Source organism: Mus musculus, chromosome 5 (genome assembly GCF_000001635.26).
Source record: "Mus musculus strain C57BL/6J chromosome 5, GRCm38.p6 C57BL/6J".
NCBI classification, from domain to species: domain Eukaryota; kingdom Metazoa; phylum Chordata; class Mammalia; order Rodentia; family Muridae; genus Mus; species Mus musculus.
In genome coordinates this window covers 37747496-37774504 of record NC_000071.6, presented here as the reverse complement: position 1 = coordinate 37774504, position 27009 = coordinate 37747496, and the positions used below count along the sequence as shown (strand labels likewise).

Genomic DNA, 27009 nt, shown 5'->3' with positions numbered 1-27009 from the left:
GCTTTTGGGATCTTTCCTTGGCATGTGAGGTTCTCTAAGTAGAAGTTGGGGCAGCGAACCTCAGAGATCCTGTCTCTGGCTCCCCAGTGCTCAGATTACAGACATATGCCACTGTCTTTTTTTAAAGAAACCGTCCTCACATTACTACCTCAAGCCTTTATAAGCTGAGCCATTTCTCCAGTCTCTCACTGAAACAAACTATACTGCACTGTAGCTGTCACTGTGACCTAAAAACAGAGGTGACAGACATTGCCCTCAGCACTGTTGTGTAACAACAAGGCCAGCATCCCAGTAGCTCACAACAGCAGTACTGACTGAGCCAGCAGCTCAGCTGGGGTGGACAGAGCTTGGAAAATTGGCTGGTCCCTGGCTCAGCCTGGCAAAGGTGTCTAATCTTCCTACAGGGTCCTGAGCCTGACGGTCTAAATACCGAAGCCGTTGCCACACCATCCCACTGACAAGCCACACAGCTGGGAAATCTGAAAACCCCTTGGAAGAGAGCATTCAGAGGGGAAGGTGAGGATCCGGGTTCCCACGGGGACCTTTTAAGCCCCTGATTCTGGTAACAAGGGTGTTTTGATCCCACCCACAGACCTACAACAGGAAGCGTGGGGTTCCTGGGTGGCTCTGTCTTCTCTCTGATAGAACTCCCCTGACCTTTGTTTTTTTCTCAACTGTATGATAGGAATGTTAGTTCCTTTCTCACAGGGTGTTGCCAAAATAAAGGAAAAACCCTCACAGAGAGTGGTTTATGGACAACATCAAGTCTGGTTCAACCCCACTGAGCCTGGTTCTTCACTTGCTTGGCTTGGTTGCAAAGAAACGTAAGTTTGAGAAAAGAATCAAGCCAGGTAGTGGTGGTGCATAGCTTTAAACTCAGCCCTTGGGAGGCAGGTACGGGCATATCTCTGAGTTCGAGGCCAGCCTGGTCTACAGAGTGAGTTCAAGGACAGTCAGAGCTACACAGAGAAACCTTGTCTCAGGGGAAAAAAAGTAAAGAATCAAATCCAGTCTATTGAATAACAGGAAGGCTGTTATCAAAGCTAACAGAAGTCATGTCATTTATATTGGTGATCAAAGCTATTAGAAGTCACATTGTTTATACTGATAATCAAATCTCCTACACAGGGACTGTATCACATTGCCATCTGTCTTTACTAAGACACAGCAGAGTGACTCCTTAGGGTCACAGAGCTCGTCTCTCTCCCTCTCCATCCCCCTCTTCCTTTCCCTCTCCTACCCCCTCCCTCCCCACATTGCATCTTGAAGTAGACAGTGGACACCAGCAGCTCCTGGGACTGAGGGATCAGGCCTCTCACAAGGTCATGGCTACACCTGTCTGACAGTGGGGCTAAGTAGTTGATGTTGGCCAGGGGCCTCACCCTGGATGCAAAGGCAGACTGTTCATGTCAGCCTCAAATTTGTCGCATGTACAGCTTTCTGAGGGGTGGCCCATCTCCAGACACTCCTCACTGATGCCAAGCAGGGTGGAGCCTCACTGCCAGCCTGGGCTCAGGGCTGCCGAAAATTCCTGGGGGCCATCTTGTTCTGTTGAGCTTCACTGAGGGTTTGCTGCACAAAGGCTGTGGATAAAAAGTGCTTCATTAATGAAAACGATGAGGTCTAGGGAGGATGGAACCTGGGGTTCTTCACCAAATAGAGGAGAGGAGGAGTGAACGGGTCAATATCACTTCCCAGAGCGGCTGGGCACAGAAAGGAGCATGGCTGAACACAGCCACTTTACCCATATGTCAAAGTCCTTCTCACTAGTACCTCCCAGTCACAAAGGGACACAATGGTTTTGGCATGCTCTGTGCGTTGCTTTCCTTTCTCCTGAGGGTTGCAAGGTTGGAGCCCCTGTCTTCCACCTAAGTAGGCCATCTGCATCATGCTCTAGAATTCCTGAATGTCTCAACAGATCAGAACAGGGTCGCCTGGATGTTAGAATATGGTTGCTGGGGAATGAGGGTCGTTTCCTTCTGTGGTGTAGTCACTGACCCATTGTCCCACTCCCGTTAAGTTCCCACCCACACTCATGCGATAACACTTGAAGGTGGAAGGAGGGGGTACTTAGAATAAAAGTTGCAGCAGGAGAGGGAGACAGGAAAATAGGGAATGAAAGGGACTAACATTAATCATATGCATGTATGAAACTGTCAGGGACTTGCAGAAAGAATCAGAAAAAAAATATTAAAATAAAGGCACAGTTCCATCTGTCCTCGTTAACTCCAACCATTAACTTGACACGACCTGAAAAATCTCCTGTGAGGAGAGCCTCAGTTGAAGAATTCTCTAGATTAGATTGGCCTGTGGGAGACTATCTTGATTGTTAATGGTGTGGGTGGGCCCAGTCCACTGTGGGCGGTACCATTCCCTAGGCTGTAGAAAAAAGCAAGTTAAACTGGAGCCCTCCTATGAACTGGAAAGTATGTTCCTCCATGGATTCTGCATTGCTTCTCTGACTGAGAAAGTTCTCTGATTGCAGGAAATGCTGCATGAAATAGCAAGAGGGTTTGCCTCCACATTCCTGCTTGAATGCCTACCAGACTTCTCTCAATGATGGACCATGGCCTGAGCTGGTAAGTCAGGTAAGCCCTTTCTTCTCCTTAGTTGCTTCTGGTCAGCATTTTATCACAGAGACAGAAAGGAGAAATCATAGTTAGGATTTTTATTGCTACTATAAAACACCATGACCAAAAAGCCAATTGGTGAGGAAGGGGTTTCTTTGGCTTAAATTTCCAGATTGGAGGAACAGGACAGGAACTCATGCAGGGCTGGAACCTGGAGATAGGAACTGCTGCAGGGGCCATGGAGGAGTGTTGCTTACTGGCTTACTCCCCATGGCTTGCTCAACCTGCTTTCTTATAGAACCCAGGGTCACCAGCCAACAACAATGGGCTGCCTCCCACTGATCATTAATTAACTGAGAAAATGCCTTACAACTGGATCTCATGGAGGTCCTTCCTTAACTGAGACTTCCTTCTCCGTGATGAATTTACCTTGTGTCAAGTTGACACACCAAACCAGACAGTACAGGAGACCGGGTCACCATTACAGAAGCATATCTCTTGCTTAGGGACAGAAGATATTTTCCATCACCCAGTATTCTCTTTTTCACCCATTGCCACCACAGACTGTGCACACATTTCCCTGGGAGTTTTGTGTGCTGGAGTCCTGGAAGGGTGTTTCCTGTGTACAGAAGGTCCTCTCTCAACTTGTGTGTGCTCAGCTAGGTCTACTGTTCTGAGTGGGAGAGCAGGATGGGTACCTTACAGCCAAGGTCAGAGCCAGAGCCTGGCCCTCAGCCTGATTTTTCGCTGATTCTAAGGCCTTCTTGGGAACCAGGTCTGTGAGTCCAAATTCTAAGAGTTTTCCAACCTCTGTGGTCCCCGGCCGAGTGCTGAGGACATTATAATTCCTCAAAAACTCAGTGTCTGGATTGAATTAATGAGTCAAACCAAGCAACAAAGCTGCAGTTCTAACCCGTGCCTGGTCTTGGGTCAGGATGTGGGGGCTAGACCCTCATGCTTTTAATTACCTAGCTGGGCTGCGGTTGGGGGGCTGCTCTCACATGACCACGTGGCTTCTATTCCTCCTGCTCTGCTTAGGTGAGCCCCAGGAATTTGGACCCCACCTTGTGTGTGTTTATGGAGTGAAGGTACCTCGATGTTCCCCTCCCACAAGGGTCTTCTTCCATATCTGCTGTCATTCATTCCTGGGCCTGAAGGACTGAAATCTCCACTTTCCAAGAACAGTTGGGATTTCATCACCTGGGGGTGGGGGGGCTGAGAAGACAGAAACAGGGTCCTTAGATGGCATCTGCAGACAGAGAGGGAGGGGAGTGTATTGATTCCTGTTGAACTGGGTGCCTTAAGGGGACAGGAGAAGCTAAAATGTACTGGCTGTAAAGCTATTGTGGACACCATGTACAGCTGTGATTGACAAACAGGAAGTGGAGCAGGAAGTAGGAAGTGATGGCAAGACAGAAGAAATGCTAGAAAAGGCAATCAGATTCCATCTTTCTGCAGTATTCTCATGTATTCTGACCATTACTGAGACAGATTGGGCCATAAATAGGCTAAATTCATACCTATCACTTATCTGAAACTCAAATTTAACTGGGAAACCCATGGATTTATTTGCTGTGTCTACTAGCTTCAGGGCTGTCCCCAGCAAAAGCAAAGGTTTGAAGTTCAAACCTATTCTAACCCTTGGAGGCTGGAGTTTCATCAGTCTTGAGCAGGTTGCCCCTTGAAGGAAGAGCTACGGTTCCTGGACCGTGTCCCCATCGTTTGTAAGGCCAATTCTTTTTCATGGATTCTCAGGAAACCAGCAATGGACCTTTCAGTTTGCTTAATTCTGTGCCTCCTGCTCTCCACAAGGAGTTAGTGCATTATTTCAAAAGACACATGTTCCTTTGTCTTATTTGGTGTCTAGAGATTCGCTGGGATCCTTGGTTCTCTTGTTTTCCCCATGCTGATCTGCTGACTCATCCTAGAACTCAATCCCCCACCCCACCCCCCTGGTTTTGTGAAGTCCTACCATTATGTGCCTGAGGATATGCATGTATTTATGTTTGTAAACCTGTCTGTAGATGCAGAGGTCAGAAGTCAACCTCAGGTATCGTTTCTCAGGATGCTGTTTTTTTTTTTTTTTTTTTTTTTTTTGAGACAGGTTCTCTCACTGTCCTGGACCCCACCAGTGTGGCAAGCTTAGTCAACTAGCGGGACCCAAGAACTTGCCTTTCTTCACTTCCCCAGCGCTGGCTATGAGGAATGTTTCAGGGCACCTAAGTGTGGTTGGTTCACTGCATCAGTGTTTCCCACCCCCAGGAAGTCATTAGAAATGCAAATGATAGGAAGTAATTTGTGTATCTGAAGTCCTCCAGGGCTCACAGGCAGCTCCAGTATGAGTATCTCTGGTTATGAGAATTCTGAGGCAGGAGAGTTTGGTTTTGGCTCCATCCCTTCAAAGGTAGTAGGGCCTGTGCATAGCATTTTCTTTTGTTCCGGTTCCTCTGTGAAGGCCCCTATAGATCAGAAGTTCCCTCCACAGTGCATCCTCTGTCCACAATGAAGGCAGTCGGTTGGGGTGATCTCTTGGGCATGATGCCTCCGAGTGGGGGCAGACTGCTAGGTAAAAAGGACCATAATGCTTTTGGTCCTGGCTCCACAGAGCCTATTTCTTGCCACCCAGTCTGTGGGTCTCCAGCCAAGAACAAAACGACACGTGCTGCCAGTTGGCCTTGGAAGGGAGGTGGCCCAATGCCAGGCACTGCTAATTGCTAATTTGCACTGAAACAGCAAACAAAGCCCCCGAGTGAATGCCCTGATTATTTGGCCAGTTCTCCCCCAGACTCCCTCAGTCACACCCCTGGGGCTGTTCCCTAAATCTGGAGCCATTCTCCCCAGGAATCTAGGAGGCCACTGGGGCCAGGATCTCTTCCCCAGCCCCCAGGAAAAAAAAAATCCTGCTTCTCTGCAGCTAATTGGCAGGGAGGAGGAGCTCGCTTGGACTGTACTGTTTATTTACTGTGTTTGTGCTTCCCCCTGAAGAGGAGTATATGATGCTGTTTCTCGGAAAGGCACAAAGCCCCAGAGAAACGGAAGGGTGGAGAAAAGTAAGGGATTTCCTAGTCTATAAGCCTCATTGATCTTATCTGATGGTGCCTCCCCAGCAGGTGAGAGACAGCTCGAATCTGAAAGCCTAGTTCCTAGAGGAAGCCTCACACCACCCCTGGAACTGCATCTTCCCCTACCATTCCTGTATCCTCCTGTATCTTCCTTCTTCCATAACTTCCATAACATAGCTCAGAGCTCAGCCCCTTCCACATTCCAGGGGAAGGAAACAGGCAGAGGGGACCTCAGGCCTTTAGCAAGTCTGCAACACTTACAGAAACTGGTTAAAGCATATGGGGTGGAGGTGTGCACAGGCAGCTATAGAAATCCAGAGGTTGGGGCAGAAGGCTCATCCCTTCAAGGCTAGTTGGCTGGTGTTGAGTGTGGCATGAATTTCATATATATCCATCCTTCAACGACCTATTTCCTGTCTCCATGTTGTCTCTTGCATCTTCCCCTGGCCTCTAGAATCGTTACCAGCTCCTGTGGTGACCCTTCAAGATTCCCCACTCTGTCTTCTTATCCAGCTATTTTTTCTGCAAGAAACCTGGCTCCAGGAGAAGAGCATTTCCTCAGTTTGTCAGCATCAATGGACACATCCATTTGAGTGGAAGAAAGCAAGGCCACACTGTCAAGTGGTTACATAACGCATCAACTTGGCCAATGATCACAATCGGGGCAGTGAGCAAGCTGGTCAGCTTCTTCTGCATATTCTAAACAGTACTTAAAGTATTTATTTTACTATCATATGATGGTTTAAAAAGTATTTATTTACTTCTTCAAAAAATGCAGATTTAGTTTATTTTATGATGAGTGTTTTGCTTCCTTGTGTACATCCACACTATGCGCATGAAATGCAGAGGCTTGAAGACGGTGTTAGGTTCTCTGGAATTGGATTTACAGATGGCTGTGAGCCAAAGCAGGGCATCCTGGGAACTGAACCTGCGTCTTCTGCAAGGATAGCCAGCACTGTTAACCATGGAGCCATCTCTCCAGCCCCTGTGTGATATTTAATATAGCCACATACATGTAATTATCAAGTCAGGGCAAGCACATCTGCACACTTAGACCTTTGTTTATATTCTCAAACATTTACCACTTCTTTGTGGTTGAAGTAAATTAAAAATACTTTGTTCTAGCCTTTTGGAAATATAAATCATGTGGTCTTTTTCTTTAGTCACCTTGCTGTATACTATAACATCAGAACATTTTTCTCCTAACTGTGGCATGGTACCCACTGACCAACTTCTCCATCCTTCTTCCTTCCGCTGTTCCCAGACTCTGCTAATTCCAGTCTCAACTTTGATGAGATCAACTTTATGAGATTCCCCACTCTGCTCTTCCCTCTCCTCCCAGTTCCTTTCCATCTCTAGACAACCACGGATCGACTTTCTGTCATTGCAGATCATGTTGCATCTTAGGGAACTTTGTGTAACTGGAGTCATATGGAATGCATTCATTTATGCCTGGCTTCCTTCCCTCAGCGTAATTACTGTGATTGTCATCTATGCTGGAGTGTTCATCAAGAGCCTCTTCTTTTTCATTCCCAAGCACACCCGCTTGCACAAAGAGATCATGTGTCAGAGTCTGCTTTTCCATTTTCTTGTTGGTGGATTCTCAGATCCTTCCAGTTTTGGACTATTAAAGTGGCTTTGAATACTTAGGTATAGGCACGTGAACGGTGGTAGGTTTAACCTTTAAAGGAACAGCTAAACCGTTTCCCTAAGCAATTGCCATCTTCAGTCTTACCAGCGGACAAGAGAGCTGTGTTTGCATTTGATCCAAGGCTCAGCTCTGGTGTCATCAGTGGGCAAATTGCTCTGCTAGATGTGTAGTGGTGTTCATGGTGCTATGACTTGCCCTGTCGAGTGATTATTACTGTACTGAGATTACACACACACACACACACACACACACACACACACACACACACACACACACACACACACACTCACATTGTACATGCTCGCCTGAGCATGTACATATATATATATTTAAAATCTGTGGGATGGTAGTGTTGGTGTTTGTGCGTGCATATGTATTCTCTCTCTCTCCCTTCCTCCCTCCTCTCCCCCTTCTCTCCTCTCTCTTTCTCCCTCCCTCTCTCCCCCTTTCTGTCTCTCTGTCTCTGTCTCTCATATGTGCATGCACTTGGTGACTGGAAGAGGATAGTGGATTCCCTAGATCTGGAGTTATAGGCAGTCACAAGTTATTTGATGTAGGTGCTAGGAACTGAACCCCATTTCTCAAGAAGAACAGCCAGAGCTCATAGTCTCTGAGATATCTCTCCAGTTCCAGGATTTCTGGATGCCTGGCTCTGCGGAGACTGTTTTGGGAAGACTTCCTGCACGCCCTACCCCTCAGCATTTCCTTAACAGTGTCCTTTGGGGAACAGCTTACCTTTAGGTGACAGATTTATTGGCTTTTCTTCTTTCACGGATTATACGTTTGGGGTCACTTCAAAAATATTTGTCTAACCCATGGTCAAAAAGATTTCTCTCCAGTGTTTTCTTTTTAAACGCTTAATGATTGCTACGGTTTGAAAGCAAAATGTCCCCTGCAGGCTCATATATTTATTTGAACACTTAGTCTTACGGAAGGCTGAGAACCTTTTAGGAGGTGGAGTTTATCTAGAGGAGGTAGGGTATCAAGGGAGATGGCCTTGAGGGTCTTAACCAGCTACTTCAAGATGTCTGGTCAGCATCCTCATTTCCTGTCGGCTGGATCCTGTAACCAGCCCCTACCTCTCAGGCTATGAGAACCAAGTCTGGCACCATGGCCTCTCTCACATGCCCTGAACTACGGGCCCAAGCAAAGCTCCTGTGACTTGTTGTTTCTGTCAGATATTTAATTACAGCACCTAGAAAAGTGACTAATTCAATAGTCCCTGTGCATTCAGCACGGCCACCTACTTGGGTTGCTCATTGTGTGATGCACAAAGTAGAAACCCAAGCTCATTGTGCTGCACAAGGACGTGCAATTTTCTAGTACCCTTTGTTGAAAAGGCGACTTTGGCTTCGTAGAGTTGCGCCCGTGCCTTTGTTGAAAACCAGCCGGCCGTGTGTTTATGCCTCTACTAGTGGACGCTCTCCTTTTTTCATGGCTTATCTGTTTATCTTTAACATAGTCTCCATGAGTGCGAATTAACAGTGCGTTCCAAGTCAGGGTGAGTCTTTGAAATTTGATCCTTTCTATTCCAACTTGCTTTTTTGGTCTTTTATATATCTTTTCATTTTTACACATGAACTTCATAGATCTGGTTGGTTAATCTTTTTAAAAACTAAATTTCAGACTAGATTAGGAAAGTGTTTACCATCAGTCCCTGTATGGTGTATGTATGTGAGCATGTGGCTGCACCTTCCTGTGTCTGAGCATGCAGAAGCCAGGGTGGGGCTGGGTGTTGGCGTTTTCTTCTATCCCCCTCTATCTCACTGCCTTGAGACAGTCTCTTACTTGGAAGCCTCTGGCTTTGGCTTGGTCCGATGTTCATTGAACTCTCAGGCTCCTCTATCTCCAACTTCACTGCTGCCTTACAGCTACTCACAGCCACGGCTGGCTTTTTATATGGATGCTGAGGATTTAATCTCAGGCCTTCATAGTTTCAGAGCAAGGACTTTACCTACTGAGCCACCATTCAGCTCCCAGTTATGCCTTTTGGTGCTATTCTAAAGGATATTTTTGATGTCTATTTCTAATGGTTCAATTCCCAATGTTTAGAGAAACAACTGGATTTTGTATACTGATTTTTTTTTTTTAATACTGCATTTCCCCCTTGGTGCTGGGAATTGAGCCCAGGGTCTATGTACAGTAAACAAGAACTCTACCCCTGCGCTATAGTCTCAGCCTCGGTTTCTCTCTTGAGACAGAGCTTTCATTAAGTTGCCTGTTCTGGCCTTGCACTCTGTCTGTAGACTACGTAGTCACTGAGCCTGCAATTCTCCTGTCTTAGCCTCCTAGATAGCTGAAATCACTGCATCGTGCCACTAAGCACAGCTCCACATCCTGCAGTTTCAACAGGCTCATTTATTTGTAGTATTTTTGGTAGAGTTCATCAGATTGTTTCCAATAGAAAAGCAAGCAATCTGTAAAATAAAAGGTTTTATCTTTCTCTCCATCCCATCTGGGTGGCTTTTATTTCCCTCTCTTGCCTCATTTTGCTGGCTACAACTCCCCATACAACGTCGAACAGAGGGCATGAAATCAGACACCTCTCAATCTTCGAGCAAAAACTTTAGAGTTTTCAGTGTTAATTATTACTTTAATGGTGGATTTAAAAATGATCATCAGGTTAAGGAAGCTCTGGTATTGTGAGTTTGCTGACAGGAAAAAAAAAAGGGAAAGAAAGGATGCTAGATTTTGTAAAAATGTGTTCTCTGAATTTGGAAGATATGTATTCTGTCTTTGAATAATATGAATAAGCCAGGGCAGTGGTGGGGCCTGCCTGTAATCCCAGCACTCGGGAGGCAGAGGCAGGCAAATTTCTGAGTTCGAGGTCAGCCTGGTCTACAGAGTGAGTTCCAAGACAGCCAGGGCTACACAGAGAAACCTTGTTTCAAAAAACCAAAACAAACAAACAAACAAACAACAACAACAACATGACTAGCATTGGTTACCTTTCAATGTTAACTTTTGCTTATTGCTCTTGCAGAGACTTGAGTTTAGTTCCTCAAACCCACATGGTGGCTCACAACTGCCGTTGACTCCAGTTCCAGGGGATCTGGCACCCTCTTCTGGCTTCCATGAGCTCTTGCTCCCACATGGTGTGCATATGCCTGCATAAGCACACACACACACACACACACACACACACACACACACACACACACACACACAAAATGAAATACATTTAAAAAATATAAAATGCCCAGACATTTTAGTGGTAAAATACAAAAACAGACCTAGCACACAGAGGGTTTTTTTAAGCGCCAACCTTCGATCATCCCCAGTAGGTAACTTGAGTTTTTGTGACTTCAGTTCCTTTGATGATGCCTGTTATTTATCTGCCTTAGGCACCAACAATGCCAAAGGCACCAGTGGCTGAGTACCTAGTATCGAGTGACATACTGGCACAGTCCTGTGGTTAGTATACCCAGTATTGAGTGACATACTGGCACACTCCTGTGGTAAGTATACTACCCAACGCCAAAAAACACATCCCAACCCCCTAATGCTAACCTGAGAAAGGACATAAGTATCTAAGCCTTTTAAGTATATATTTCGCTTCCATTTTTAAACAAGAAAATTTTTATCTGGGCGTGGTGGTGCAGGCCTTTAATCCCAGCACTCGGGAGGCAGAGGCAGGCAGATTTCTGAGTTTGAGGCCAGCCTGGTCTACAAAGTGAGTTCCAGGATAGCCAGGGCTATACAGAGAAACCCTGTCTCAAAAAACAAACAAACAAACAAACAAAATTAAAAGAGAAATTTAAGATAGTACTGTTTTCAGATCATAGCTTTCTGCAGAGCAGGGTGTGGTGGTTCCTCAAAACTGTGTGGGTGAGGCGAACACTGGTAACCTTGGGGATGTTAGTATTCCCATCTCATTGGTTGTTTGCTGTTGCTTAGGGATGGGGAACTTTTAATCCTTTCAGATCTTCATAAAATACATAATGAGTTGTTGGGACTGCAGCCACCATTACTGCTTGTGTGTCTCCTATGGAACGACTATGTTCCCTGTTAGCCAGCTTCCTTCTAGTCATCCCTGAACCCCACAGCTTTTCTTTTCTCTAAAAAAGTTTTCTTTTCTTTTTACTTTTATTTGTGTGTGTGTGTGTGTGTGTGTGTGTGTGTGTGTATCATGTGTGCAGTGCTCATGGAGACCAGAAGATGGCACTAGCTCCCCAGGAGCTGGAGTTGCATGTTGTGAGCTACAGTTTAGGTGGTGATAAGGAAACCGGTAAGATTGGGGGGTTCTCTTAACTGCTGAGCCTTCTCTCCAGTCCTCATATTAAAAAACAAAAAACAGCCAAAAAAATCCGACCAAATATTCTATTTTACACTCATGCACATGTGTATGCATGTGTATGAATGCTCACACCATACACATACATATAGAAGAAAGGTCGATGCCAGGTGTCTTTCTTTATCACTATCTATTTTTGGAGACAGTCTCTGTCACTGAACTTGAAGCTCACCAGCTGGGTAGACCAGTTGTCCAGTGAACCTCCCCACCCCACCCCCATCCTCTCATCTTTGCCTCTGAGCATTGGAACTTTAGATATGTGATGCTAAGCTTTTCCTTTTTAAGTATTTGTGTTTGAAATCTAGCCTCAGATACTTCAGGCTTGCTTAGCAAGTACTTTAACAACCAAGCCATTTTCCCCGTTCTCCATCTTCATCTCTGGAGCACTGTTACTGCATCTCAAGAATGAGGTTTGTGGTTCAGTGAGGTCTGAGTGGAAGTTCGTGTAAATACTCAGCTGGGGTGACCACACCCTTTTCCTCTGTTGAGCAGAAAGCCTACCCTATTTAAGTACATGAAGAAAAGACCCAAAGGATGCCTCCTGGCATCTAGTCACAACCTGACTGATGGCTTCAGAATACTTCTTGACAGTATTTTTGGGATTATCAATCTCTGCACCAAGGTGTCATGACTCATGGGGACATGGGCCAGACCCTGCCCTGGGAGCCCCATCAGCGTGACTCAAGGAGCATGGGTCTCAGCCCATGGCCTGTGTCTGAGAGCCAACTGCTGGCCAGGGGTGGGGCTCCTAGCAGATTGTTTGGAAGAGAATAAGCTCAGCTCTGAGCTTGGTCCAGACTCTGGGAGCTGAAGGAGCCCGGGAGGCTCACGGGGTCTGTGCTTGAGTTGGGCAGGGATGGGTGGGGATGGCTCCAGACTGGTGGAACCTGGTGTTGGGTGGCTCAGGGCAAGTCTCTCTCTGTGGGCATGGTCTTAATTTATTTTGTATTCATCGGTTACAGTGCATTTATTACTGAGGGACTCAAATAGAGCAATCCATTTCTTCTAATCACCATTATTTCTGTGCAGTGAGGCCATTGTATACTCTTCTACTGTTTCAAAATGCCACACTGTTGCTATGTACCAGAATATAGGACAGCATCCCACCTGTGTAATGTAATTGGACCCATTCACCCCTCTCCTTTCTCCTCTAGCTTCCCCACATCTCTGATAACTACTGCTTCCCCATGTCTTGGGGAGCAGCTTTTCAGATTGTGTGCACGAGTGGGCTCATATCGTGCCTGATTTGTGTGCCTGGCTTATTTCATTCGGCATAGTGGTGAGGGCTGGGCTGCACTTTTCCTGTTTTTGTTTTTAGTGTGTTTTAGTTGGACAGAGTCAGGGGTTTTGTTATGACATTTCTACATGGGCAATGTACTTGTTAAAATTCACCTCCTCAATTGTGCTTTCCTTCATCTACGTCCCTTTCTCCTCCCCTGTCCACATCTCTGATTGTTCCCTTTCACCTTCATGTTCCCCACCCTCTACATTCTACCCACGAGAGCAGACATGTGATGTTTGTCTTTCTAAGCTTGGTTTATTTTACTGTCTATATTCCTGTAAAAAAATTCAATTTCATTCTTTACAGATGAATAAAACTTCTCTCTCTCTCTCCCTCTCTCTCTCTCTCTCTCTCTCTCACACACACACACACACACACACACACACACACGCACACACACTTGAGATACTTTCCATATTTATCCATGGTATCCATGGACACTTGGTATGATTACATAATTTGTCTACGAAACCTAAAGATATATTTTAGATTTTTTTTTTTTTTTTTTTTTTGGTTTTTCGAGACAGGGTTTCTCTGTGTAGCCCTGGCTGTCCTGGAACTCACTTTGTAGACCAGGCTGGCCTTGAACTCAGAAATCCGCCTGCCTCTGCTCCTGAGTGCTGGGATTAAAGGCGTGCACCACCACCGCCCAGCTTAAATGTTTTCTTTTAGCAATTTCACATTTAGGTCTTTAAAATATTTTTTAACTATATTTTTTGTAAATGTTTGTCTCTATACATACAAGTACAGTACAGTACAAGCATGCAGTGCCTACAAGGCCAGAAGAGGCCACCTTATCACCTAGAACTAGAGTTATAGGAAGTTGTGAGTCACCAGGTGCATGCTGAGAACTGAACTCAGGTCCTCTGCAGGAAACGTTCTTAACTGCGGAGCTGTCTTTCTAGCCCTCTCACACTAAGGTCTTTGATGCATTTTGAGAGGAACAGATATGATTTCATTATTTTACATGCAGGCATTCAGTAATACTAGAACTATTTGTTAAAGACTCTCTCTCTTTTAAAGATTCATTTATTTATTTTATGTATATGAGTACAATATAGCTGTCTTCAGACACACCAGAACAGGGCATCGGATCTCATTACAGATGGTTGTGAGCCACCATGTGGTTGCTGGGAATTGAACTCAGAATCTCTGGAAGAACAGTCAGTGCTCTTAACCACTGAGCCATCTCTCCAGCCTGACTCTCTTTTTCTTTAAAAGTTTTTGGCACCTTTGTCAAAAGGCAAGTGGCTATGATTTTTTGGGAGCTTATTTCTGGAACATCTACACACAAATCCTTGTATCATACTGTTTTTGCTACTATGACTCTATGGTGTGATTTGAAGTTTGGTATTGCGATAGCACTGCTATTATTATTTTATTTTTTCAGTTTCTTTTGTGTGTGTGTGTTTTGTTTTTTATAGGAAATTTAGGATTAAGTTATTCCTGTGAAGAAACTTATTGGAATCTTCATGGGGATTGTACTGAATGTGTAGAACATGTTTCACAAAAATTAATTTAATAATATTTGTAAATATTAGTTCATTTTTACATTACTTTTATTGGTCCATGGAGAGAGAGAGAGAGAGAGAGAGAGAGAGAGAGAGAGAGAGAGAGAGAGAATATTAATAAAATTATAAATAAAGGGAGGTGTTATAACAGATACCACTGGAATCCAGATGATCATAAAGAAACATTTTGGAAAACATATACTCTAATAAATTAGAGAATATGAACTAAATGTATGCTTTCTTAGACACGTGACTTTTAAAAATTAATTAATTTACTTATTTGGTCATTGGTCCCCCTCCTGGTCCCCCCTCCTACAATTCCTCACCCCATTCCTTCTCCCCCTATCCCCAAGAGGATGCTCCCCACCACCAGGCCTCCCCACTCCCTGGGACCTCAAGTCTCTTGAGGACTCAGTGCATCTTCTCCCACTGAGGGCAGACCAGGCAGTCCTCTGCTACATATATATTGGGAGCCTTGGACTAGCTCATGTATGCTGCCTGGTTGGTGGCTCAGTCTCTGGGACTTCCCTGGGGTCTGGGTTAGTTGAGACTGATGGCCTTCCTATAGGGTCGCCCTCCTCTTTCAGCTTCTTCAATCTTTCCCCTAATTCAAACATACTGGTCCAGACTTTAGTTCATTGGTAAGTATCTGCGTCTGTCTCAGTCAGTTGCTGGTTGGGCCTCTCAGAGGATAGTCATGCTAGGCTCCTGTCTGTAATCACATCATGACATCAGTAATAGTGTCAGGCCTTGGTTTCTCCCCGTGGGGTAGATTCCCAGTTGGGCCAGCTACTGGACTTCTTTTTCCTCAGTTTATTCTCCATCGTTGTCCCTGCAGTTCCTTTAGACAGGAACACTTCTGTGTCAGAAATTTTGACTGTGGGTTAGTAACCCTGTCCCTCTTCTTGAGGCCCTGTCTAACTATTGGAAGTGGTTTCTTTCAGTTCCCTCTCCGTTCTGTTGGGCACTTCATCTAAAGTATCTCCCTTTAAGTCCTGAGAGTCTCTCACCTCCCAGGTCTCTGGTACTTTCTAGATGGTCTCACTGCCTCCTACCTTCTGAGGCTGCATATTTTCATTCATTCTGCTGGCCCTCTGGGCTTCTCCTGCTCCCCCACTCCTTACCTGATCCCATTCCCCTTTTCCCCTCCCCTTCCCCTCTTCCGTCCAAATCCCCCTCCTCCCGCCTCTCATTATTATTTTTCCCCCTTACTAAGTTGATTGAAGCATCCTCATTTGGCCTTTCTGCTTGTTAAAGTTCTTAAATTTAAATTCTATGGGTTATATCCTAGGTATTCTGTACTTTTTGTCTAATATCCATTTATTAATGAGTACATACTATGTATATCCTTTTGGGTCTGGGTTACCTTACACAGGATGATATTGTCTAGTTCCACCCATTTTCCTGCAAAGTTTGTGAAGTCATTGTTTTTAATAGCTGAACAGTATTCCATTGTGTAAATGTACCACATTTTCAGAATCCATTCTTTCATTGTGGGGCATCTGGGCTGTTTCTAGCTTCTGGCTATCACAGAGGATCAGTATGACCTGAGGCAGAGATGAGGACCCTTGATCAGAGAACCACTTTGCTGGCAGTCCTCTAGTATCTGGACAGGGGAGCCTGCTGGCTCTGGCATTCCATGACAGTGACATTAGCTGACCTATTTGGAGCTCAGTAGCCTCATCTATCAAATGGTCCAGTGGGACTCCAGAAAATGCCAGGATCCATCACCATCTGTGATCAGTTGACTCCAAGCCCATACTCCACACCCAACTTTCTGGAAAAGGGAAAATTAGCCCTCGGGGGGCCAAAAATACAACTCCCTTGGATGCTCCTGGCTGAGTGAGATGCTCTGCAAGGCCTTTCTTGCTGTGCACCGTGGCTGCCAGAGGTAGAGTTAACTCCACTGCAGGAAATTCTTGGCTCCGCTTGTGAGCAGCCCAACTCTCCTGTAGAATTCATTTCAGTCCCTATGATGCTAAAGGCGTGCAAAACAGACATATAAAACAGTACTCCCAAGCCTTTGTATGACCATAAACTCTGAACCGTGCTCAATTTGTGCACATTGCAAGACTGCCTGCTGTAGGAAAGCACACAGCCATGCCATGGGGGAAGCTGGGAGGTTAAGAGGCTTCAGGGGCTACTGAGCCCAGACTGAAGCTCATTCCATCTTCCCAGCTTTGGTCCATCTATCACACTGAATAGTGAACTGGCAGACCTCTGGCTCCAGACTTTATCAGTAATGTAGACATGGTATGGGGGCCTTTGTACAAAGGGCTCAGAAGGGACACTGGGGAGGGGACCAGCCTCCTAGAACTTTGCATCCTGACTGGAGCTAACAGTGCGAAGAGAGACATGATTCTTCACACTGATCCTTGCCAAGGCCACAAAGCATGGAGATCAGAACACTCCCAGAGTGGGGCATGGAGAGAGATATAGAGTTACACCATGCAGGGTTAGAGCTCAGCTCTACCAGCTCCTCACTTCCCCACCTCCTCTAGGTTATCTCAAGTCATTGTTTGGGTTGCCTGGTCTGCAAATGAGCCATGGAGATAGCCTGAGTCAGGCCAAGTGAAAGAGGGGGTGGTGGCTGAGCTCAAGTGTGCAGCACCTCGCAGCACGCAGGTGATAGCAGTGAGGATGGGGGCTTCACATATGAGGGTTTGGTTCACTGGGAAAGATGATGAAGAACCTGGAGTAAGAACACAGAGGGTACAAGCAAGGATAACCACAGAGCTGGGGAAATCCCCGTGAACCTCACATGCATCTCAAAGACCTAGAAAAAAATGGCAGAGTCCAAAATGTGAGGTTTATTGTGTGCATTTATTGTGGGTGATTCCTCAAGCCAGCTGGTGCCTTGGGAGGCACGGTAGGGGTTTGCAGTGTTGACAATAAGAGCGGGTCTCCTCCTTCTGCCTCTGTCAGACCTCACTCTGTTTATCAGTCTCTGCCAGCTGCCAGGGGCATCTTTGACCTGCATCCTCACTAACTCTAGTCGCCCTGTGGTATAAGTCCAACAGTAACTTGCCAGGCCAGGCAAGGCAGTGCACACAGACTGCCACTACTCGAAGGAGCTGTTGTCTGGGAGACAGGGGTTATCCACCCAAAAGAGCTCTTGCAAAGAAATCCCAAGATGTGTAGTGATGGAGTTTCATCTTTACACAGTGTGGGGATGATGTGTAAGTTATTTATTATTTGTGTGTGTGTGTGTGTGTGTACATGTGTGTATGTAAGTGGATCATATTTGTAGAGACCAGAAGAAGGAGTTAGATTCCCTGGTGCTGGGGTTACAGGTGGCTGTGAGCTGTTCAGTATGGGTGCTGAGACTTGAACTTGGGTCCTATCAATAAGAGCTCTTAACTGCTGATTCGCCTCTCCACCTATTTATTTAATATGATGCATTTACAGTGTAGGCGTGCTCTCTACCGCTGAGCTGGATCCCTCCACCTTTCAAACTTTGAGGCAGGGTTTCTTTCTCTAAGTTGCCCAGGCTGATTTGGAACACACTTTCACTCAGGTAGTTCTTGCACTGTGATCCTCCTGCCTCAGCCTCCTAACTAGCTGGGATGACAGGGGTGGTAGACCCTGAGTGTGATACCTCCTGTCTAAGCCTGCATTCATCCAGCTCAATCCCCAGCAGCTAATTCTTGAGGGATGACAAAGTTATTCCTCTTCCTCACAGATTGGTTCACAACTGTGCGCAAAGCAGTGATCTGGAGGGACTCAGACGACAGCACCCTGTGCTGCTCCGTGTAAGGAGGGTGATGGCTTTGATTTCTTGGAGGTTGAGATTCTTCTGGGTTTTCTATCACTCTGTCTGAACATAAAGAATTCTTGCAGAGGATGCCTATGCATCTTAGTGAAGAGGATGCCCAAACACAGCCTTCAAAGCCAACACAAGGTGAGCCTGGAGGGATGGCTTAGCAGTTAGGAGCACTCAAGTTCAATTCCCAGCATCCAGGTCAGGTGGCCCACAACTACCTGTAACCCCAGCTCCAAAGGATCCGTCTTTATTTGGGGGGCGGGGGGGCTCCCTGGTGCCTGCACTCACATGTGCGTATACCTACCTATACATACATAAACTTTAAATGATCACAAAGTATCCTAAGCAAGCAGGATGTCCTAGTAGGGGAAGGGTTAGAAAGTGCTCTGTGTGTAGTGAGCAGGCCTGAGCCATACAAACATCATTAGAGAGTGGGAATTGGTACAGAAGGCGGTCCACTAGCATCATCTATTTCAGATGGGGCTTGCCACATGATGTATACAACAGGACCTGGCTGACTGCTCAGGAGCCACCAGCAGTGGTGGGAACGTTTCAGGTGCTCATCAGCCTTGGTTTCTGTTTCTCTAACAAGTGTCAAGTTGAAGAACAAAAGTCACGTTTACAGAGATGATCCTGACTTGAAGAGTCCCGAGTACAAACAGGGCTATACAGAGGTTGGGGGCCAGACTGTTTGCCTTCTTACACCCTGATGATGAGTCCCAAGCCCTACCCTGGGCTAGGCGCTCCACCATGGTTTCTTCTGGGTTACAGGCTATGCCTGTGTCACAGCTTCTGCACAGAGCTTTTCAGTAAGCGTGACATATCAACCTCCACACTCCTGGCGTGCAGACAGAATGACTCTTTGCACATCAAGTGTATGGCCTGTGGCCTGGCACTCAGTAGTTATTCGATAAAGCCAGCCATGTTTGCTCTGATTGGTCTTCTCTGGGTTGACCCTGCATTGCCTCCAATTAACACACTGCTTGTGTTCAGTCCCCATGATGCCTTCTTCATCTTGCCATCTGAGCAGGAAGGGACCAGCCCCTGTTGTTGCCACACCAATGTGGGTCACATCCTCTAAGATGCTGATGCTGCCTCACAAGGGCTCACAACCTCCTAGGGAAAGAGCATCATGTCCGTTTCACAGCAAGGAAAAGAGAGGCTCTGGATGATGAGCTGAACGTGAGAGTTCATTTTGGATGTCTTCCTTGAGACCCACACCAGGGGACAGACTGTGTCCAGTGGGTCCATTGCTATGCTTGACACTGGAGTCCAAGAAATTAAAAACTGGCTAGGTGCTGTCAGGCCAGTGGGGTGGTGGTAGCCGAAGGGCCCTGCCCTTGTGTAGACAGAGTGGCCATATTCCAGTGGACGAGCCTGGATGGCTACCAGCTATTGTGTAGCATCTCTAAGCCCACCTCAACTGTCTGTAAAGCAGGCTGAAGGTCCCCACAGCCCATAGACTGCTGTGATACTGACATTGGAAACGTGTACCAGACCCCAGAGGAGGGAGTTGGTGATCAAGCTGGGCAGGGCATGTCACTGGGGTAATGTAGCTGTGTGTACTCGGGGGCATGTGCAACATATACTGGGACCTCACCTTGGACTTTGTAGCCTTTTTGAGAGCTCACTAGGGGATGTGGGTCCCCCAGAATGGCTATTGGTCCCCGTCTGACTGGGACCCAGGAAAATGAAGCTGTCTTTCTCTTTGCTCCTGAAGAACCAATAACCTTGAAGCTGCAGAAATCAAATGTCTGTGACTCCTGAGTCCTGAGAATGCTAGCTGGCGGCCCTGTGAGCCTTGTAAGGTGGCACAAACTCACAGTCATCGTAAAACATCAAATTAAATGGAAAATTGCCTGAGGTCCCTGTAAATGAAAATTACTCTCTCTCTCTCTTTTTATAAGGGGAAAATGACCTTTATAATCATAACAAACAATTTGAGGCTCTTCCTTTTACGAAGCGCTTCCACGGCAATCCTGTTTGTTCACGCCACCACTGCGCTGACCTCATCCAGGGTTTTTACAGAGCTGTGCTTTGCACATTCTCACCAAAATGAGGAAAACAAAAAGGCTTGAAAACAAGGTTGCCCCCTGTGCTTTGGGCCACTACCAAGTGTTAGCCTCTGAGGTTGAGGCTGGCTTAGATGTAGGTTGGGTGTGGGACTTGGGATGAGTCAACTACTCGGTGACTTCAAGCTCATTGCTTGGCTTCTCTGGGTCACAATTTCTTCTTTCATGAAACAAGAGGGTTAAGTTCAAAGGGAGAGGGGACACAGTCCATGTCTCAGGATAACAGCTAGGTGGTGACCATGTGAAGTGTCAGCATCCTTTTTAGGGTCCAGCTGTGACTGGTACGTATGCATTTTTGGCTCTAACACCTTCCTTGTCCTGGGACTTCACAAGAATATTTGGAAAACAAGACAATTAAGGACCATTGTAAAGACTCTGGCTGAGAGCTGTTTTAATGGGGGTATGTGGCAACTTCTGGGCACCGTCTAGGTTGTCAGAGTGAGGGAGGAGCCAGGGTGCTACTGGCATCTGGTATGGGGAAGCCAGCGATGCTGTGAGTATCCCACAGTGCACAGTGCAGCCCACCACAGAAGCCAACTGGCCCCAAATATCGTTAACGCTGAGATATTAGACACTGGACAGAATCCCATATGAAGTCAAGACTGACTGCCCTGCCCTGGCCTGGCACTGTGATGCAAGTGGCCCTGAGTCCTGGGAATGCTAGCTGGCGGCCCTATGAGTCATCTTTATGACGCGGGTGGGTACTGACCTTTGCTGGGGGCAGGAGAACCTCAGAGATTACTGCCAAGCCCAGCCTGGGATAAAGCAATGTGTGCGGGGTGGGGCTGGGACGTAGGGACATGGGTAAGTGGTTGGGCCTGCCCTGGGTGTTGCAGGTTGATTAATGAGGACTCTGCCCAGCTTTGACAAGGATAGCTGTCCTTTGTGTAAATGGAAGCAGTCCCTGTACCCTGCAGTGGTAATAACCCCACTTAAAAACAAACAGCATGTGGAGCCTGAGATGCCAGGGGCAGAGGTCTGAGTTGGGCTCTGTGGATGTGATAGAGCTGTGTGTGTTTATGTTCTTCCCAACTCGATTTCTAGGTCACTTCCTTTGAGATACCTTTCATGCCCACAGTGGTTGGCACACTCCTCTCTTAATTATTAAAACAGTGCCTGGAACTGACCCTGCCCCACCTGGCTAGCTCATGTTTATACTAACATAAATTCTGCTCTTGTGTGCATTTATTTGTTTGATAAATATTTATGTAGCACCTGGTGTGTACTGGTATTGGCGATACAGCAGGGGACTTCCAAACATATCTCTGTCCGTAGGAATTGTCTTCCCTGAAGAGCGTCCTTAGATAAAATGGACAGTATAAAATATGCTAGAACACCATTGAAGAGGTGGGGGAGGAAGGGCTGCTGTGAGTGCCGTATGTAGACATGGATCAATGAGACTGCCAAGGCGGAAGGAGGCCAGGAGGCTGTCATCCTCTCTCTGGGATTATGTGTCCTTGGAGAAGGCTGGTGTGTCCCAGAGCTGCAGAGCAGCCTGGGTCAGAGAATAGTGGGCTGGGGAGATAGGCAGGTGGGTACGCAGCTCTGGGAGGTGGCACCTGGCCTTGCAGGCTCTTGGATGCATAGCTGGGCTTCGGGAAGGGCTGTGTGTGGTACCCCGATGTCCCTCATTGGTCCCTTCTGCAGGTGAGTTGGGAAGGTGCTGTGTCTGTGCAGTGAACCTTGGGCTTGAAAGCACACTACAGGGTTTCAACAAGACAGCCCAGCATCATTCTGGCTGGAAGCCACTAGAGGGCAGTGGTGCTTTTTCCCTGCTAAGGTTAGTGCTCTCCTTCTAATGTTGTAGTCAGCCAGACTGGTAGTACAGGACAGGAAAGGGCTGGCAGAAGGAAGGACCTCCCTCCCCCCACCCTGACCACTGCCCAAATAAAGGAATAACCACAACACAAACACTTGCTGCCCACTGCATTATATCTGAGAAAGTGCAGCCCAGAGGGAACAGGGGCTTGCCAAGGTCGCATGAAACTTGGTGACTCTAGCTTACCCTAGCCTTCTTCCAACTGACCTGTCCCATGACCTTGGGGGCACCATAGCAGGATACCAGGAGGCTGTGTGGTCTGGGGTAAGGTGTTTTGTAGTGTATATCAGGTTGGTGGCCAGTGAGAGGTTCTATGAGTTGCTGGGAGGGGAACAGGGAGGGTGTACTGCCAGGAGCAGGGTTCGGTTTGCAGGCTGGGTGCCGCTCTGTGTTACCCACAGACAAGGAACAGTAATTACCAATGGCAAACTGTGTGAAAATGACTTAAATAGCTGGGAGAATTCTTGAGCTAGGATTTTTTTAAAGCCTCTCCACACCACAGCAACTTGACCTTGCAGCATCTTTTGGCCCATTGAAAGGTAACACAGGGGCTGTGTTTGGAAAAATCCCTGTGCAAGTATTTGCTAGTTAAGAAGCCTGTGTACATATGTGAATCTGTTCATAATTAATTGCATTTGTCAAGGGCTCCCGCCAACAGCCGGGGGCTGCCTCAGACGCTGGGCCTTTTCCTATTGCTGGTCAACAAACCCAGCTCAAGCTCTGAGCCTTCGAGCTGTCCCCATGCCCCCTACTCCTTTCGTGGGAGGCTTTGCTGCAAAGACTATGCCCAGACTCAGCACCTACCATGCCTGCGTTCCTCAGTGTACCCAGGACAGCAGGTGCTAACACACTGACTTCTGCTTAAGGCTGAGTGTCAGTCCTCAGGTTTGCTCTGCACATTTGGACTGTGCTTCAAGCCACTTGGTTCTGTGGGGATTGTTATGAACCCTGTTTACAGAGCAGGAAACTAAGGCAAGGTGCTTAGAAGAGGCAGAGTGAGCGTGTGAGCCCAGGTACCCTGTAGAGGGCCTGCTGCATAGCCCTTCCTTAGGACAGTCCCAAGTGCCATTTGGGTGCTGGCCATCCGTCCCATTACCCACACACTCTCCCTGTCCTTCTGTGTTCCCTGTCTGGAAGCTCTAGTTTCTGAGGCCTCTCCCCCACTCCCCAGGAACTCTTGGGTGCCTTGCAGGTACCCACAGTAGCCTCTCAGCTTGTACCCTGGGTCTCTGTACCTGTCAAGGAATGACTTTTTTCTCTACTTTTGATTACATATGTCTGTTTCTTTTGTGAGCAGGCCTCTCTTGGCCTTCAAAAGACCCACGTTCACACTCTTGCTGGCTTGCTCCCATTCCTATGTAACACCACACACCACATGCTACACACATGGGTTATGAGTCCTCCACCACCCCCAACCAGAGGAGTAACTGGCATCAAGGTCAAACCCAACACACTTGTACAAAAACCTTCATGGGTAGCCATGGCCTTACCTATGGTTTTCCACCAAGTATCCCCAGCCATATTTCCTGCCCATCCCAACCCTTACCTGGCTTAGGAAGGGGGCATGAAACGTTTCATTCCCCAAACCTTACAAAGTGGCCGCTGAGACATGCAGGCACCTGAGGATCTGAGAATCACAGGACAATAACCTGTAGAATCTTAGGGGACCTCAACACTCATTCCTGCCAGATAGCTGAGGCTTTGCCTACTGAAGGGCCCAATTTATCAACTGTAAGGTGGCAGTAGTCAGCCTTGTCCCTGGTTCCCCTTGTGTTACCATGAAACACTGGAGACAGTATGGATACGTATTATTGCCTGTCCACACACACACACACACACACACACACACACACAGGCACACAAAAGTTATACAATAAGACAGCAAGGAAGGGGTGACCCCAAGTCTGATCCCAAGTCTGAGGCTTAGCAGGGAGGGACAGGCTGACCCTTCTTCCAAAGCACACTATATCCCTTAGTCTTGTCCCTGCTTGGAGAAGCCATTTTCCCCTCCCCCTGGAGCTTGCTCTCCACAAAAAAGGAATGCTGTAATCAGAGATAAGTGGAGGTATGGGTCCATTTTACTGAGACCAGACTTCAGTCCTTCCTGAAGCCACAGTGGTTTTATGCACCCTGGGCTTCACCCCAAAGCCAAGCTGTAGCCCAGAAAGCCTGAGCCAGGAGGAGGGCTTATCTACAGAGCCAGGAGGCCTGCAACTCAGATAAGAGGGATGGGGAGAGCCACCTCTCTGGGTGAAACTGCAAAGGCCCGTGGTGGTGAAAAATCACCTGGTCGGCTGGACTCATGACAGCAGGAGCCAAGGACACCTGACCCTGTGGCTCCTGACCCTGTATGACAGCAGGAGCCAGGGACACCTACCTCTGTGGTCCCTGACCCTGTATGGCACTTTACTTTGGAACAGAGTTTGGGTAGGGCTTTCTGTGGCTGCAAATAGTTTTTTTCCCCAGCTTTGAAATTGCATCTACATTAATTTTCTTTGCTCCGTAATTGCCTTCACAGTGATATTCTGCCATCCTTGAGGGAGTTACAACACTGGAATGATTTTGCAGCATGGATGCCCTCATTGCTCCTCACTTTTTTATTATATATTTTATTTATTTACATTTCAAATAATATCCCCTTTCCAGATTTCCCCTCCACAAATCCCTTATCTCAAACCTCCTCCCTTCTGTATCGATGAGAGTGTTCACCCACCCACTCCCGCTTCACCACCCTACACTGGGGCATCAAGCCTTCACAGGACCAAGGGTCCTCCCAACGACGATAGATGAGGCCATCCTCTGCTACATATGCAGCTGGAGCCTTCGGTCCTCCATGTGTACTCTTTGAGGAATGGTCTAGTCCCTGAGAGCTCTGGGGGGGGGGGGTCTGGTTGGTTGATATTGTTGTTCTTCCTATGGGATTGCAAGCCCCTTTAGTTCCTTTAGTCTTTCTCCCTAAGTCCTCCATTGGGGTCCTGTGCTCTGTCCAATGGTTGGCTGCAAACATCTGTATCTGTTTTGGTCAGGTTCTGGCAGAGCCTCTCAGAGGACAGCTATACCAGGCTCCTGTCAGCAAGTAATTCTTGGCATCTGCAATAGTGTCTGGGTTTGGTGGCTGCGTATGTCTCCTCACTTTTGTAATCAAAGGGAGTGAGAGCAATCCCTTTAAAATGTACTGCTCCAGGCTCTGGACCTGTGGCTTCCTTTCTGAGCTCTCATCTGAAGCTGAGCAGGGGAGACATGGTCCTAAGGGGAGAGGAGAGGACAAGTGTGGCTTAGGAGGCGTGTTGGTTAGTTTTTGGTCAGCTTGACACAAGCCAGGGTCACTGGGGAGGAGGGAAAAAGTCTCCATAAGATCAGGCTGTAGACAAGCCTGTAGGGCACTTTCTTAATTAGTGACTGATGGTGGAGACCCAGCACATTGTGGGTGGTGCCAGCCCTGTGCTAGTGATCCTGGGTTTTATAAAAAAAAAAAAACCAGGCTGAGGAAGCCATGGGGAACAAGTCAGTAAGCAGCATCTCTCCACGGCCTCTGCATCAGCTCCTGCCTCCAGGTTCCTGCCCAGCCTGAGTTCCTGTCCTCACTGCTTTTGATGATGAACTGTTATATTAAACTGTGAGTGAAATAAACCTTTTCCTCCCAAGTTGCTTCTGGTCCTGGTGTTTCATCACAACAATAGTAACCCTAACGAAGACAGGTATTGGTCAAAGGACACAAAATTTCATTTACTTGGTCCCACCAGGGTAAAGGTGCTTGCCACCAAGTCTGACAAGCTGAGGTCCATCCCCGGACTCATATGGGCAAAGGAATGGACCGATTCCTGTAGGTTGTCCTCTGACCTCTGACATGTATACCCTGACACATGCACATACACACTACGTAAACAAGAAAAATTATATAATTTTAAAAAATCACTTAGGTTAAAAAAAAAGCAAGCTCAAAAACCTATGGCCAGTGTGGATACTCCACTTAGCAATCATGCACAGTCAGCTTGTAAACTGCTTTTTAAAATGTTCTCGTCACAGATCGTTGCTGCTGTGTGAGGTAATACACGTGTTAATTGCCTTGATTTCGTTACCTCTCAGTATCCATCACCTTTGATTCATCTCTTAAAAACAAGGGATAAGGCTTGTGCCAACTTCTCAGGCAAGGAGGGCTCAGTAGAGTTTCCTTCACCCTTTTGGCATCAACCGTTTGAATCTTGAGACACAGTTTTCTATTTGATGTACATAAAATTTTAGCACATCGCTTGCAAATGCCTCTCTCTGTTTACTGGAAAGACTTAATGAAATGTAATTATTCATGTATTTCTCTCTCTCTCTCTCTCAGGACCAGCCTTGTCTTGGAGAGGGGTTCTGAGAGAAAGGGTGTTTGAGAGCAGCAAAACAAGCCCAAAGAGGGATCCGGCTCAAGGGGAGGTCCCAAGGCCTGACACCATTACTGAGGCTATGAAGCACTCACAAAAAAGGACCCAGCATGACTACACTCTGGAAGACCCAACAAGCAGCTGAAAGAGTCAGATGCAGATATTTGCATCCAAACAATGGACAGACGCAGCTGACCCCTGTTGTTGAATTAGGGAAGGCTGAAAGAAGCTGAGGAGAAGGATGATCCAGTAGGAGGACCAGCAGTCTCAATCAATCTGGACCCCCGAGATCTCTCAAACACTGGACCACCAAACAGGCAGCATACATCAGCTGATATGAGGCCCCCAACACACATACAGTAGAGGACTGCCAAGTCTGTGTTCATTCAGAGATGATGCACCTAACCCTCAAGGGACTGGAGGCCCCAGTGAGTTTAGAGGTGAGATGGGGTGGGGAATGGGAACATCCACATGGAGACAGGGGGGTTGGGAGGAGGTATGGGATGTGGAGCAGTCAGAGGGTGGATGGGGTGGGAGGAATAAAATATAGAGTGTAAAAACAAACAAACAAACAAACAAGTAAATATAAATGAAAAAAAAAAAGAATGACTTGAAGTC

General features: G+C 46.9%; 1 long non-coding RNA gene across 1 annotated transcript; it reads left to right on the top strand.

The window, feature by feature from the left end:
• The first annotated feature begins 339 nt into the window (after positions 1 to 339).
• Gm40286 lies at positions 340 to 26410 on the top strand. The gene is made up of 3 exons (XR_868359.1): positions 340 to 516; positions 2486 to 2588; positions 26355 to 26410. It is a non-coding gene; the product is annotated as a predicted gene, 40286 (long non-coding RNA).
• Positions 26411 to 27009: the final 599 nt, after the last annotated feature.